We start from the raw sequence: 14,781 nt of genomic DNA, 5'->3' as shown, positions 1-14,781 counted from the left end.
TCCTCATCAGAGCTGCCTTAACTTCCCCATAAAAAACGGAAAAAAAACCAATCAATAAAAAATCAAGGGGGTCGTCCTGTTCTTATTCCTCATGAGGAAAGGTTACTAGTTTAGTGGTCATTCAGCTTTCGATTCCCAAAACGGTTAACACTTTGTCAAAACTATTCAAGGTTATCTTATCATAATCAAGGAATGAATAGTTTGTAGAATATAGCCATGGTTATCTTGTATTAGAGAGTTAGTTTTCAGCCTCAAACAGCGTGGTCTCTCCTAAACTCCTAGAATATGGCATCATACTCTTCTAAGGGAACCAAGTTACAAATTCTTCCAAATGAGCACTTTGAACTAGAAACTAGTTTCGCAGCCTCCACTATTTCGGTTTTGATGAAGGAAGAATATGGATTCAAATGGTTGACTATACTGGAATGCATAATATTATGGGCACATCTTTATTTGCCCCATAACACCTAATGAAGTTAACATTTTATGCGTTTCAATTATAATTGTCCCATAATTCTTGTGGAGGTTGTTGATCCGAATATAGAAATTTAGAAATAGTCCCTTAGCCTCGAGTGAAGTGAGATAAATAAAGTCAAAGTTAATAAAGCTCAAATGGGATTGAGTTGACAACCCTCTTTTGTTAACAAGCCAAATGATGGTTTTCAACAAATGGGGATCCCTAACAACGGTGGTCTCAATCTCAAACACCATAAAAATGCAAAAAATGTTGGTGTCACGATTCAATATGGGGCTTAAGATTAACTAAGGCAGGAAAAAACAGTCTCACAATGAAATTAAGTTTTTTTTATGATTCTATTTCTTTCACTAACTGTTTATTATACATATTACTAATTGAAATATCTACTAAAGAAAATATTTTATTTAAGAAAATAAAGTTGATCTTTCAGGCTGTTTTCCTTGCCTTTTGTAAAAATTATCTCATCTATTATCCATATCTTTCAAAATCTTAAAACTTAAAAAATATTAAAAAAATATAATAAATTATCTCAGATAACCCAGTCGAATAATGCAATCACACTTTTAAATTACAATAACCCAAGAAAAAGAAAATAATGTACATATCGATCATTCAAATTTCATTATAAAAATTCATTTAATAATCTAATGTATGTATTCTTAACATTTACTCGATGGAATTAATCTAAAGCTCTATATGCATTAATTTTAATTTTGTTCTTCAATGTTAAAATTTTAGCTTTATTTTTATTTCATATTTTTAGTATTCACATCTGTCTCAGGACCATCGTGAAAACATTACCTAACACACTCCTGACTAGTATTATTCTGTTGGCATAACGATTATTGATCTAAATTACACAATTGTTTGAGGTGGTAGGGTGCTTACTCATGAATGACCGATATTATCCCGTCGACACATCGGTTAGTGATCTTACTTTCACAATTATTTGAGATGGTAGGAAAATATTTACACGTGTTGGTACATTTCCGCCCCTTGCCTGTACCATAAGGGGGCGAACTCTTTATCTTTTACGCGCACACAAGCATCCGTGTATACTATATTTTTATTTTATATCTCAAGATACACAGTACTTTCGTATGAGATAACTTGTATTTATCCGAAAAAAATAATGCAATTCTATTAAAATTTAAGCTCATACGATAATCTAATAGATGCATATTATTATAATTCTAAAAGTCAAGTAATAATTTGACTTATACATCTAGTCATGCAATAAAACTAACATATATATCTCTACTTGAACATAATGATAATATAATAATCTTTTTTCTTCTGAAACTAAATTATCATGTAACTATTAAGACAACAATTTTAACATATGTACTTCATGACTAACGATATGAAGAATTATATGTGATTTAATTTCATTGATATAAGACATAATAGTGAAAAATTATAAACAAAAATATACTTAAATGTAAGAAAAATTATTACACTTTAAAACATAATTACTCATCCCAGGCCTTTGATCGTTTTACTTCTATTATTTCTCTAATTTAATGACTCAAATTTGCCAAAATCTGATATCATTCAGTGAAACTTACAATGCATTTTTTTCAATTTCAATTAACATTAACCAACAATTCAAAATAACTTCACATAAATAACTACACAATTTATTCATCTTGTTAATCTTTTTCTTACGCCAATCTTAGTTATGAACTGAAAATTTCTTTATTCAAATGCTTATCACCTTAATCCCTGTTATTAACTAATAAGATTTAATATAATCTAATAATATCAAACTAATACATATCAAACTAATACAGATGCCCAAACACCGATTTCCTGTGCGCAAGACCCCATGATGAGAGCTCGAGTCATGTGCTTAAATATTGGAGAACCCAGCGCCACTAGGGATCGAACCCGTGACCTGAGGGGACTTACAGTTAACCCCGCCAACCAACATGCCACGGTTTGTGGCACATCTAACTAATATATATATCGGTTCAGCCTAAACTCATGCACGAGAGCAAAATATGAATTCTTGTGCTGCTCGGCTTTCCTGCAAGCAGGGCTTCATTTGCCCCTGCGCCTGCCTTGTTGAATATATATGTACCCTGTGACTCTTCAAGTTGGTCCCGCCAAATTCTTCTTTTTCACCCGGAATCTCTTTCTATGCGGTCTTGCCAAAGCCTCCCTCCTCACGCGGTCCCGCCAACTTTCACGTGGAATCACGTCCAACAATAGGAATTCCTTTTTTTGTGTCTTCTACTTATAAAATGGCTAACCTACCTGCTCTCGAATAAATCCAACCCCACTCTTCTTCAGTTGAAGCAAAAGGGGCAAACTTTTCGGTGCTTTGGCTTACGGAATAGGAAAAACCACAAGTTTATTTTCCCTCTTTTCTTTCTGCCTTGTGCTACAGGTGGAAAGGTAGAGAGAGATAAGAGAGAAAGGTGAGGAGAGAGAGAGGAAGAGAAATGAAGATTTTCTGTAAACGTCGAATCGACGAACTTGAAGCAATAAAATCCTCAACAACTTTGTGGATGTAAGCAATTTGCCGAACCACGTAAATCTGTGTGCATGTTCCTTTTTGTTTTAGAACTTTCTCCTTCTAATTTTGTTTTATTGTCGTTGTTTTTCACAACAATTGATATCTGAGCCGTGGTTTGGATTTGAGGAAGAACGATGACCGAAAACAAATTAAATGTATCGAGGATCGAGAAGTTCGATGACACGGATTTTGGTTATTGAGGGATGCAGATAGAGGACTATCTTTATGAGAAGTAACTTCATCTTCCGTTCTGGTTAAACGACCGGAGAAAATGAATGAAGCTGATTGTAATCTGTTGGATTGACAAGTTTTGGGGGTTGTTCGATTAACCCTGTCGAGATTCGTTGCCCACAACGTCATCAAGGAAATGACTACTGCATATCTCATGATGGCTTTTTCAGGTATGTATAAAATGTCATCGACGAATAACAATGTACACTTGATGAAAAAATTATTCAACTTGAAGATGAGGGAAGGTGTATCTGTTGTCCAGCATCTGAATGATTTTAATACCCTCACAAATCAATTGTCGTCTGTTGAAATTGATTTTGACGATGAGGTACGTGCGCTGATATTATTGAGGATCACAAGCTTATATATGATGATATTCGTGATTTAATCTTGACTGAGAAGGTGCGCAGAAAAATTCTAGCAAAATCTTTAGTTCGAGTTCAACACTGAATGTTGATTGCAGATGAAGATCACAAGTTAGAAACTCAAACAGAGGAAGATCAATTCATAGCACAGAGATAGAAACAAGTCGAAGTCTGGTCAACAATCAACGTGTTGGAATTGTGACAAAGATGACCACATAAAAAAGAACTTCAAAAATCCAAAGAAGACGGAAAATGATGACGCTAATGTTGTGACTGAAGAAATACATGATGCACTATTACCGACAGTTCACAATTCTGTTGATAACTGAATATTAGATTCAGAGGTTTCTTTCTATATATTTTCTTATTGAAAGTTAATGCGAAATTATGTTGCAGGTTACTTTGGGAAGGTATATCGGCTGATGGAGAAGCTCTGAACATGGTGATGATGAAATACGTTGATATTACACTCCATACAAGAGCAAATTGACTTTGCAAAAGGTCAGACATATTCCTGGTTGAAGAAGAATCTCATTCTTGTTGGACAGTAGATGAGTGTGGTCAATCAGTAGTGTTCTCAAATAGTACCTGGAAGGTCACTAAAAGGGTCGTGGTACTGGCTCAGGGTAAGAAAACTGATACATTATACATGACTAATGGTTTAATTAACAGTGTTGATTCTACAGTTGCAGAGAGCACAGTAGAAATGTGCCATTGCAGGCTTGGACACATAAGTCAGAGGGGCATGAAAGAACTTCAGTCCAGAGGCAAGCTACTAGAGCTGGAGTCAGTTGATTTCAGCATGTGTGAAAGTTGCATTATGAGGATGCAGAAGGTCAGTTCCTTAAAAGGTGGCAGAGCGCCAAATACAAGAAAACTAGATCTTGTATACAAATGTGTGGGGACCTTCTCTACTGATATCTCTTGGACGCTCTCGTTACTATGTCACGTTCATTGATGACCACAACATAAATGTACGAGTTTATTTCTTGAAGCATAAATAAGATGTATTTAATGTGTTCAAGGTTTGGAAGACCATGGTTGAGACAGAGACAAATTTAAAATTGAAGTGTTTGAGGTCTGATAATGATGGTGAATATATTGATAGTGAGTTTAAGGAGTACTGTGCAACTCAGAGAATCAGAATGGAGATCATTCTTGGGATGTCGCAATAAAATAATGTTGTAGAACGCATGAACATGACCAATAATAAGCAGGCTAGAAACATGAGATTACACGTTGGACTGCCACTAATTTTTTGGTCAAAAGCAATCAACACTGTAATTTACTTGATCAACAAAGGGCCATCTGCTTCATTAAACTGTAAATTACCTGAGATGGTCTGGAGTGGGAAAAATGTCAAATTTTCTTAACTTAAAACTTTTGGTTATTTTTTTTTATGTTCTCATTAATCCTGAGGCTCGTAGCAAACTCCAGGCTAAGTCAAAAAAATATTATTTGATTGGCCATGGAGACGAGACATTTGTTTATCATTTTTGGGATGATCAGAACCGAAAGATCATAATAAACAGAAACTTGATTTTCAATGAGAAGATCATGCACAAAGACAAGTTCAGTACAATTTCTGAAGTGGCTCCCCAAGAATTCGAGTTGGTAAGGCTTGATGATCTACCAGAGGTCACAGTGCGGGGCGGTGATGGAGGTGATGAGGAGAGTAGGTTCGAGACACCCATTCCTATTTTTTTGCTGTCGGCTTCAGAGCTGTTCACTTCTACTACTACAGTTCGCAGGTCAATCAGGAATAGACGTTTTCCACACCGTTACTGACCAACCTTGAACTACATTCTGCTTATAGATAATGAAAGACCACAGAGCTATGAAGAAACCTTGCAAGATGAAAATTCCTATTGTTTCGCAATCAACTTCAGAGCCGTCCACTCCTAGAACTACAGTTCGCAGGTCAGTTACAAATAGACATTTTTCAAAACGTTACTCACCAAATTTGAACTATATTTTGCTGACAGATGGTGAATAATCACAGAGTTATGAAGAAACCTTACAAGATGAAAATTTGAGCAATTGAGCTGACAATGAAGGAGAAGTGGATTCTCTGCTGGAAAATTAGACATCAGAACCGACAGAACTTCGATCAGGGAAGTAGACATTGCACAACAAGTGGTTGTATTAGGTGAAGATTGAGCATGATGATAGTAAGAGGTACAATGCTAAATTTGTTGTAAAAGACTTTCAATAGAGGCAGAAGATTGATTACTTTGAGATTTTATCTCATGTGGTGAAACTCACAACCATCAGGATGGTATTGACTATGGTTGTTACTGAAGATCTATTTCTGGAGCAGTTAGATGTGAGACAATTTTTCTTAATGAAGACGTTGAAGAAGACATCTACATGCACCAGCCTGAAGGGTTTGTAGTACAGGGAAAGAAATATTCAGTTTGTAGACTGAAGAAGAGCCTGTATGGCCTGAAACAAGCTCTTAAACAATTGTACATGAAATTTAATAATTTCATGCACAATGCAGGGTTCAACGGATGTCAGACAGATCACTGTTGCTATGTCATGTACTTTGACAACTCTTATATCATTCTACTGCTGTATGTAGATGATATGCTTTTTGGAGCATTAACGAGATTAACGATCTGAAGAAACAGATATCCGAGCACTTTGCAATGAATGTTTTTGGAGCGACAAAACAAATTTTTTGCATGAGGATTGACAAATTGAGTCAGAGGCACGTTGAGGCTTTCATAAGCTGAATATGTGAAAGAAGGTGCTTAGCAGATTGAATATGGATAAGACCAAACCAGTTAACACATCTTTGGACAGTCACTCCAGACTCAGCAAGAATCAATCACCAAAGTCAGAGGAGGAACATTACTACATGAGTAAGGTTTCTAACGCATCAATAATTGGTTCACTTATGTATGCAATGGTTTGCAACAAACTAGATATTGCCCATGCAGTATAAGTTGTGAGCAGATACGTGAGTAATTCAAGAAAGGAACATTGAGAAGCTGTGAAGTGGGTCTTGAGATATCTAAGAAGCTTCTCAAAAACCTGCTTGTGTTTTTCAGGAAAGAGCTTGGAGGTACAGGACTTTGTTGATGCAAATTTAGCTGGAGACATTGACAGTAGGAAAAGTACTACAAATTATGTTTATACTCTTGGTGGTACTGCAGTGTCATGAGGCTCAAATCTATAGAAGCCAGTTTCGTTTTCCACTACAAAAGCTGAGTGCATTGTAGTGTCAGAGGCTGCAAAGGAGATGATATTGCTACAAAGTTTCTTGGAAGAATTGGGTAAAGAGGTTCAGAAGGGCACTCTTTACAGTGATGTTTAGAGCGTCATATTCCTTATCAGGAATCCAACATTTCAATCCAGGACTAAACACATTCAAATCAGATATCACTTCATTCGATCTTTATTAGATGACAGACAATTGCTACTTGAGAACATTTGTGTAAGAAAGAACCTTGCTAATATGTTAACTAAATGTGTTACACTTTAGAGGCTGAAATTGTGCGCAACTTCAGTTGATTTTCTAGCTTAAAGACAGGGGCTTTAAGTTACATAGGTGGATGATATCATGTTTGAAGAAAAGGGCGACGCTGCCAGTGAATAGTGCGGTTAGTGTCCCAGTCTCCAAGTGAGAGAATTGTTGAATATATATGTAGCCTGTGACTCTTCAAGTTGGTCCGGCTAAATTCTTCTTCTTCACCCAAAATCTTCCTCTACGCGGTCTCGCCAAAGTCTCCCTCTTCACGCGGTCCCGCCAATTGTTCATGTGGAATCGCATCCAATAATAAGAATTCCTTTTTTTTGGTGTCTTCTACTTTTTATAAAAATACTAACCCACCTGCTCTCGAATAAATCCAACCCCACTGTTCTTCGACTGAAGCAAAAGGGGCAAACTTTTCTGTGCTTTGGCTTACAGGACAGGGAAAAACCACAAGTTTTTTTCCCCCGTTTTCTTTCTTGTCCTCTGCAACTTCGTAGACGAAGACAATTTGCGGAACCAAGTAAATCTGTATTTTTCTGTGTGCGAATTTCTCATTCCAGTTTTTCGTTTTTTCTTGCAATCAATTTTTCATAACATGCCTCTCTCTTCGTACACACTTGATCAATAGCCCCACATTTCTCTATTTATTCAACATAAGACTCTATCACCTCTTCCTTCGCACAGGATGCGCACAACCCACTTCTTTATTTCAACGCCACCGCCTCTGCTTCCTTCACACACATAGACTAGCATTTGGTGTCGTCTCCTCTCAAGCAATGTCTGTCCTCCTCTCTTCCTTGCGCGGGAAGCTTGGTCGGTAATACACTCTCGTACGCAACGACTCTTTCGATCCTTATCCTGGCTTCATCTTTTGCGTAAACCTTGGCTAGGGTTTCTGCCAACACCATTTCTTCCTCTTCTTCTTCCTCCTATTTCCGAGTCTCGCTGCTCTTTGCCAAATATTCAATAAGAGAAACATGCGACCGCTTTTTCTTCTTCTTCTTTGGTTTTTGCTTTCGTTTTCTATTTGAATTCGTTTCTTCGCTTCAAGTGAGACGCTCGTCGAGATAATTAATCCCTTCGAATCGATAGTAGCCTGTTAAATTTTATTTTTCCGGTTATTACAATTTATTTTGCCTTATACTTCCTATAAAATTATAAAAAGTTCAACCATTTTGGAGGGGCCTAGTAACAGAGCAAATATTACATTCGGAGTGTCTGGAGTCAAATGGTGGGGCGCCACGTGCCAAGTGGGCCCACTGTAATACATTGGGATTGGTCAGTGTTAAAATTTGTGAGACTCACTTGACACGTACCGTCCGACTATTGGACTTCGGATGCATCCTGAGTTTTGACCTAATATTTTTTCCTAGTAGTAACGACCGCTTCTTCAATTATGGATATGATCCTTGTTCCCAAAAAAATGGATATGACTCTTGTTTCTTTAGACTGTCTTATGTAACTCTGTCATGGAGGTTTTAACACCATCTTAGGTTCCATATTTAAGAATCAAAGGTCTGAGATAGAATAGGATTTGGGAAGGAAATTTGGGAGTATTTATTATTTTGGGGGATAAGATGACAAGAACATAAAGCTGGTGTGGGGCAAGCGAAGTACAAACGTCAAAGAGTGCTGCCCGAGAACTTCGTTGATGGTGGCTGTCTTGGTTGAGAATAGTAAGAACATTGTTTAATGGCTGTTTGGTGTGACACAAACTTCTAGGAGGATTTACCACTTGTTCCTCAATCAAGCTAAAAGAACTACAACGTGCCTAATGTGATAAATCAAATAACAATTCTCAGCCCAACATACATAAAAAATAAAAAAAATCTTTAAACCAATCCAATCAAATAAATATATAATTCTCCAAAAAAAATAACCCTAATACTAGTGGCAAGTAAGAGAATTGGGGCCCAACATGGGAGCTTCAACTGTTGGAGGCTGGAAAATTATGGACCAACATGTGAAACAAAATTGGGACGATTTGTGTTCACACGGCTGTAGCAGTTGGATGCAAAATACTGTCACAGTGAAAATGACTCCCGCATCATTCTTCCAGAGTGGACGGCAATTGGCTTTCTTCATTGGAAGCTTCTGGAGTCGATTTGTCGTCACCATAATGAAGTTATTGTATTGTTATGTTTGGGGCAACCCCCCTACAAATTCCGTGCTCTTGTCCTTCCAAGACAACTCTAGATCACATGCGTTATTTCAATGTTTATTTTGATAGAATAAATAATTGTCCTTATTTGGCATAAGCAGAGCTGAACTTACACACTCGTACTTCCACGAACCAAGCCTTGAGTCATTAAGTTTGTGACATGCTTTTACAACTTTTCACACTCGACTGATAAAATCTGGTAAGCGGGTTGGATGAATAGATCATGGAATGAAGTTTATTTTTTGCTAGATCCTGCTCAATATTGGGAATCTATGAGGTAGACTATCAATCGGAGCATTATGAAACTCTTTCAATAAGGGCTGCCCAATGTCATGTATTGACTCGTCGGACTAATTGTCTTCTAGGACCATCAATGCTAGTTTTATCGGTCTTCTTCTAAAAAAGAGCACGTGTTTCTCATCTTTGGCAAAATGATACATGTTCTTATAGCTATCATGATATGTGCAGCGATTGTACTACGAAGGACTGCTAAATAAGACTTGACAAGCATTTATAGGCGCTGCACATCACACTATGCTCCTAAAATTTTCTCTAATAGAGAGCTCCACGTGGCATCTCCCATTAATTATGATCTTGTTTCATTTCTTCAACCAAGATAGAGAATAACGTTGCGTGTGCTTTTGTGTGACAAGGCTCAGCCTTTCAACCATTTTGGTAAATACTACATTCTTACAACTGCCCGCATTTATGATAAGATTGCACATCTTTTTCTTCATAATTCAACTAGTATGAAATATGTTGTAGAGGAGACACTATTGACTCTTAGGGAATTACTCTGAAGGATTTGTCGAACCACTCTGATCTCTCTCATGTCGATTGGAAGCCGATAGTTTTCCTTTGCATCCTCTCTTTCTCGCGTGTCACTGTCCATTTCTTCTATTGCTTCTTGTTCAGTGCAAATGATCACTCTTATTTTGGGCAATCATACGCAGTGTGTCTAAAATTGTGGCATTTGAAACACTTACTGACTTGGGAGGATTTTATAATGTGGATGGTCTTCATGTTTTCTCCACTCAGGACTAATTTTTTCTGGGAAGGCCGGCTTGGGTCTTCTAATGTAACTCACATTTTACCATGAGCTGATCAAATTTAACTATGCATTTATCCACAAAAAAATCTTTATGGTACAGGTTGTGGAGTTTGAGTAATACGTCTTGCCGGTAATCGAGATAATGCATTTGCACTACATCTCCTTTTCCATTTTAAACCAGACAGTGATCTTACTCTTCATTTGTTGTTGTTGAAGATGCTTCAGGTTCTCCCATCATAAGGAGTTGTTCTTTTTGAGTTTAATGATTGCTAAATTGGATTATGGGGAACGTCTTTGTACTAAAAAAAATTATTACCTTATTTTTTGACACTAAATGAATTCATCATGATCCAAACATCCGTCAAAATCCGACAAGTCGATCTGCACTTTAAAATGCATGGAAAAGAAAATACCTCACCTATAAACTACAAAACAAGCTTTAGAATTTGCAAGACAAAGACAACTGAAAACATAATAATCTTGTCAATAATTGGAAATTTCGTTAAATTTAAAAAGAAGTAAATATACTTGAAACTTTTTTGTATGTCTTTTAATGTATTTTGTAAATATTTGTGTGAATAATGTATATGTTATTTGTTGAAATATTGGAGCAGAACAACATATCTTATTGATAGTAAGAGGGGTATATAAACCCACACTCATAAGAAAAGACATAAAAACGGAATAAAGAGAATAGGAAAGCAAATAATAACTAATAAAATAAAATCGACATATTAATAATGGCTAAGAGTAGCCGTTATTATTCTAATATTATAATACTTTCCCTCAAGTTGAAGTATATATGTCAGCCATGTTCAACTTGGATAAATCATTGAAAAGTGGCCGAGGAAGGTTCTCTGTGAGGATATCAGCTAGTTGGCCACTTGAGGGCACAAAATGAATATAAAATTTTCTGGACTCGAGGCCACTTGAGGGCACAAAAAGAATATAAATTTCTCTGGACTCGAGTTTTTCCTTGATGAAGTGTCTTTTAATCTCCACACGTTTGATACAATCATGTTGAACTGGGTTGTGGGCATTTGGCTAAGACCTCACTAAAATGAGGTCAACAGGGCATTGCGAATGACGGTCTTATTATCACAAAATAGTCAGTCAACTTTTTCGATAGATATAGATTTGAAAATATGAACTACATAGGGTTAGAGGTCGTCATACGCAGTTTGCAGAGCATGATGCGTAACCAAAGATCTTCACAGATCGCCAAGGAAATGAATCATAATTCAGCTTCAGTATTGCTCCGGGCAATCGCCGACTTGTTTTTGCTTTTCCATGTGACAAGATTTTCCCACACAAATGAGCAGTACTCGGAGATAGATTGTCGATCATGGACTGATTGGACCCAATCAACATCTATATAAACAACAATTGAATGAGTGATGTGACGCGAGATAAACAATCCTGAGCCTGCTGTGCTTTTTAAGTAGTGGAGAATCAGGTCCAATGCTGATAGATCTTTTTCTGTGAGCATAATATTGTCAATATAAACGATAAGTATAGTAATCTGGCCATTGAATGAACGTTGAAGTATAGAATGTGATTCGATTAAATCTGAGTAAAACCATGACCCACTATTACCTTTGTGAACTTGTCAAATCAGGCTGGTGAGGATTGCTTTAGTCCATAGAGGAACTTTCGCACCAGAAACACTATGCTGGGGAGGAAGTAGAGTCAAAGCCAGGGGGAAGAGATATGTACACCTCCTCTGTAAGTTCTCTGTTTAGGAACAAAATTATTGTCATCGTTGGAATAAGGGCTAATCCAGATTCGCCGCAAGAGATAACAGGACCCCAATGGTGCTTAACTTGGCCACCGGAGCAAATGTCTTCTTGTAGTTAACTCAACAGGCCTACGAGTATCTTTTGGTGACCAATCGTGTCTTGTTGTGTTCAAATGGGCCATCTGAGTTGAACTTGATGTTAAAAGTCTATTGACATCCCACTACTTTTTTATCCCGAGGAATATATACGACGCCCCATGTATGGTTCTGCCGAAGGACATTCATTTCCTTAATTAGTGCAATTTTTCAGGTCAGATCCACTAGTGCAGCCTCAATAGTAGCTGAAATATGATAATTCGTCAGGACAATAGCAAATGTTTTGTAGGTCAGCAATAAGCTGTGGAAAGAGACATATTTTGTCATAGAATATATATAATATGCTTGATTGCGTACCTCACTCATGGAACTCACATTCTCATTTGGAGTAGGAGTAGTGTCGGGGATGTCGCTTGGAGTGGATTCAAGGTTCTGCATGAAAGTAGCGGGCTCCTCCAGAGGAGGGGCATCAAGATGAGCGTGCTAAGTGTAGACACAGATAGTGAGGGAAGGAGATGGCAAAACAACATGAATCGAAGATTCATCGGTGGCAGGAACAATGCGGGGAACATCTATAGGAGTATGATAAGAAGTAGTTTTCAAGAACTTTGGCTCCCCCCTACTTGAGGTTGAGTGAGGAAAATAGAGAATACTTTCAAAAAAGAACTCAACTCTAGCTCCCCCGCACTTTCATTTTGACCCAGTACAAGCACTCTCATTTGTTGAGGAGTATTCGTACAGGAGCTATGGTGGAGGGTGCCTTTACTTGCCAAGAATTCACCTAAAATAGAGTTAAAAATAGAGAATACTTTCAAAAAAGAACTCAACTCTAGCTCCCCCGCACTTTCATTTTGACCCAGTACAAGCACTCTCATTTGTTGAGGAGTATTCGTACACGAGCTATGGTGGAGGGTGCCTTTACTTACCAAGAATTCACCTAAAATAGAGTTAAAAAACTCACGATGATTGCCGGTCCGAATGACTTGAATTAGAGTTTTGAATTGGGTCAAAATGAAGATGTACAAATTTTGAAAAGTGATAACAACTTTCGATTTATCTTTTAAAATATAGACATATATCATTCAAGTGTGGTCATTAATTAAAGTAAGGAATCATCATTTATTGGTGTAACTGACAATGCGAAAGAGTCCCCATACGTCACTATGATTGAGTGAAAAAGGAGTAAAATGTGTGTAAGTGTGGGGTGGGTAATGAACCCGAAGATGTTTGACTAACTGACATGTCTCACACTTAAAACTAGAAAGGATTTTCTTAAAAAAAACATTAATAGATAGAAATGTTTTAAATGTTGTAAAGAGGGATAACTTTAATGTTAATGCAACCATATAATGAGACATTTAGTGACTCAAGATAGACTTACAACTACTGAGTGGTATGTCTTCATTATCTATGCTTTTCTCTTGGAAGTAGTAGGGTCCAACTGCCCTCTTAGTAGTTCTGATCATCCTCCCCGAACAACGATCCTGAAAGACACGAACATCAGGAGAGAAATGAGTAACATAATCAATGTCATGTGTTAACTTACTAACAGATAATTGGTTACACTTCAATAGTGGTGCATGAAACGCAGATTCCATAGTTAGATCGGTTGTTAGAATAACATATCCTTTAACAACAATGGAATTATAGGATTCAACCACAATTCTTACCGTATCTTATCCTAAACATAAATAGTATGTCGAGAAAGCTTGCGAGCATGCAATCATATGGTCCATGACACCTGAATCAATGACCCATGAACTAGGGGAGTAAAAAAATATGAGTGTCATATGGATAGTTCCTTGATGGACGTGTGAGGTCAGCGGGCCAACAGAGAATTGATTGTATCCAAATAGCTTGACCAAGTGCTCATTTTGACTTTTTCAGAGAGCAGGAGGATTCCAAAATGTTCTGGGCAGGAGCCGGTTGAATCGTGGTAGACCCTGATGTCATAGTAAGACCCTTGACAACAGAGGATTTGGTCTAGGATTTTTATGCATGTTTTCCGTGGAACTTCCAACACTTGTCTTGAGTGTGGTTGAGTTTGTGACAGTACTCACAAGTGAGGTTACTTGCCTTAGAGGTTTGAGCGCTATTAGAGACTAAGATGGACGATTATGTTGAAGGGGTGAAAGTACAGAGCATGATAAGTCTCTGACTCTCTTTGAGGAGGATGTCAGGGCAAGCAGCGTGAGCGGAAGGAAGATATCCCGACTAATAATACGACCCCGAACTTTGTCAAGGTCATTGTTGAGGTATGTTAGGAATTGAAACATGCGATCTTTTGTTACAATTTTTTGAAAGAGAGGAAGATCGACTGGAGAGTCTCAAGTGTAGTTGTAGTGCGGGTCACATTCCATCCACAGTGAAACCAGGTCCTTGTAGTACTGGGCCACGATTCTTGATTCTTGTTTTGCCTCTCGTAACTTCTTAGACGCCTCATAGAGTTGGCCGGTGTTTCCTACATTCCGAGTAAGTATCACGGGCTGTCGTCTCATAGGCCCTAGCGAAAAGGAGGAACATATTGTCGGCACAAAAAAGAGAAAGAAAAAGATTGTTTGGGGGGTCGCCCGTAAGAAGCTGTCGGCAGCCGGAATCGAAATCCCGTCATTCGCTTCGGAATGACTTTTTAATTTACGTGTATATATATATATATATA

The 14,781-nt window shown here is 37.5% G+C and overlaps 1 protein-coding gene across 1 annotated transcript in view; it reads left to right on the top strand.

Moving 5' to 3' along the window:
• Positions 1-14,781, top strand: part of LOC110026116 — a 48,919-nt gene that overhangs the window by 8,641 nt on the left and 25,497 nt on the right. The window lies entirely within an intron of this gene.

Source organism: Phalaenopsis equestris, unplaced genomic scaffold (genome assembly GCF_001263595.1).
Source record: "Phalaenopsis equestris unplaced genomic scaffold, ASM126359v1 Scaffold000352, whole genome shotgun sequence".
NCBI classification, from domain to species: domain Eukaryota; kingdom Viridiplantae; phylum Streptophyta; class Magnoliopsida; order Asparagales; family Orchidaceae; genus Phalaenopsis; species Phalaenopsis equestris.
Note: the sequence above shows the minus strand (reverse complement) of the source record. Positions and strands in the feature narration are given on the sequence as shown.